Source organism: Bidens hawaiensis, unplaced genomic scaffold (genome assembly GCF_021521415.1).
Source record: "Bidens hawaiensis isolate Kalapana, Puna unplaced genomic scaffold, B.hawaiensis_p1.1 tig00040203_1, whole genome shotgun sequence".
Taxonomy (NCBI): Eukaryota; Viridiplantae; Streptophyta; class Magnoliopsida; order Asterales; family Asteraceae; genus Bidens; species Bidens hawaiensis.
Window position 1 is genome coordinate 53434 of NW_027497102.1, and position 2312 is coordinate 55745.

General features: G+C 39.7%; 1 pseudogene; it reads right to left on the reverse strand.

Annotated features, from left to right (window-relative positions):
* Nucleotides 1-421: 421 nt before the first annotated feature.
* Nucleotides 422-1502, reverse strand: LOC143591951 (SNW/SKI-interacting protein pseudogene; annotated as a pseudogene).
* Between the last annotated feature and the right edge of the window lie 810 nt (nt 1503-2312).

Below are 2312 nucleotides of genomic sequence, written 5' to 3' on the forward strand. Positions count from 1 at the left end.
GGAGAAGGAGAGGGAACGTTTTCCCGGCAGGAGACTTAAACTAACGTAGGCGGAAGGACGCCGGAGAGCAAGTGGAAAGACGCCTGAGAATGAACGTATTAAATATAGCGGCGTCTCTTTCTTAAAAGTTTAACAACGTCTGAAAATAAGCAAAAGACAATTTTGTTCATCCTAAATCTTTTATATGTAGTATAGATATAGATATTAACTTAATTTAGTTCCATGATCAATCAAAATAAACCACAACTGGAGGTCAAAACTAACAATGCTAGAGACTGCAGAGAATTAAAACATTCCCATAAACAATAAAAACATTTAAAATAAATCAGAAACAAAATAAGCACAAAATCGAGTATGGAGAATCAGTTTATTAATTGATACAATATTATTTAAAAGTAACAAGTCTGTCTTGAATATACATTCAACCAACATCAAAACAAAACAATTCAAAACTAGCAACCAACACTTAATCCACTCGCTCCCGGTCGGTTTCTTGATCCCTTAACCCGTGTTATAAACTGGTCCAGACCAAACGGATCAGCATCTTCCCTCTCAAACTCAACCGCAGCAGCAGCACCTGTGAAGCGGCCAGTCTTATTCTCATCATACTTGATCTCGTCGTCAGCGATAGTGCTATCCTTGACTGGTCTGTATAAAGCGGACAAAGTAGTAGGCTGGGCGGTAAACAAGCCCTTGTCATACACACTGTACCGATCATCGGTTGCATAACCAAACCCGGAGTCCATACCCTTTTCTTGATTGAACAAGCGCTGGTCATACATAACTTCGCAGCCTGCACCGGCAGCCAAAGAGGCCATACCCAAAGCCACTTTTTCACTGATGTCACGGTCCCATTCTCGGGTGATCTTACGCTTTTTCCCCTTGGCGGGTCCATCTTTAGCCTCCAGCCGCCTTTCCCTCTCCCGTTCTTTACGTCTTTCTTCCCGGATTTTCTCTCTTTGGACCCGCTCTTGTTTCACCTCTTTCATCTCATGATTATTTCTTTCAGACCGTGCTTTTTGAGCCAACGCACGTAACTCTTGCTCTTTCTTATCTTTTTCTTTCAACATCATCTCCTCTAGCACTTTGGACCTTATACAAAGTTCTTCGCGGGCATGCCGTTCAGCTACGTATAAAGCTTCTGAAAACCGTGCAAACCCGTCATTAACTTGGACTTGTTGAAGCCCCCTGCCTGCACCATCTGCAGCAGCTAAGCGTTTATCGAGTGGGATCGTGTACCCTTGAGGGTTTTTCCAGTTGGAAACGCAAGGCGGGACTTTCCAATCTTTTTGGTCTTGAACCGTCACCGGTCGTGGCGGGGAGTGCATGACCGGCACAGGCGGGGAGTGGTTGCCTCTGGGGACGCGCTTGTGTTTAAACTTGGGAGGCTCTACCGGGTCAACAGGCGTTTCCACCATCCTAACCATTCTTTGCATTGCGCCTGCACCCGAGTGTTTATACTTTATAAACTTTGAAGAATCTCGAGATTGACTTGCTAGCATGATGCCCGCAAGAGCTTTAGTTATTATTAATGAAACCTTAATTAGATACCCTAATACGATGAGATGATATTTCGATTATGGAAATCGTGCGTAGTGTTTGTGGATAATGATATGGATCACTAATAATATTGTAGGTATTTATATACAGAATAACATGCTTGTTCAACAAGTAAATACTATAACCGACTAATTGGCTTTAATTGAATATAACCGACTTGGTTTTAAACTTTAATGGCATGGGACTATTTTGGGTTTAAATAATTACATTTTCTTTCAAACAATATTGATGATAAATGATCATATACTCTTTAAACAAAATGTGAAAAAAGATTGGCGTCATGCGAACCCGACACCATAAGGTAGACGCCAAAGCTATTTGCATACACCATACACCATTAACAAAGTTGATGATAATAAAACCCCGCATTATTAGACCCAATAAGTACTACCAGACATACCGCAATAAAAGAACCCATTGGCGGATGGAAGTTATGTTGAGGGGGGGGGGGGGGGGTAAGTCACCCACTCAACCTTCAATAGTTTTATGTATTATATAAATTTTGTAGTGTTAATTTGTTACAAAATATAATTAGTCCCCTTTTAGTGTTGTTAAAAAAATAATTAGCCCCCTTTTACCTTCTCCCAACTAGATGAACAATGTTGTATCTAGTTTTTTATTTGTGAGATTTGATTTCTTTTAAAGTAAATATTGATTTAAGTTTATATTTTTTAATTTATTCAGTTATATAAAAATGATAATGATTGAATTCATTATTGGAACAATTATTATAAATGAGACTCCGGACCTAG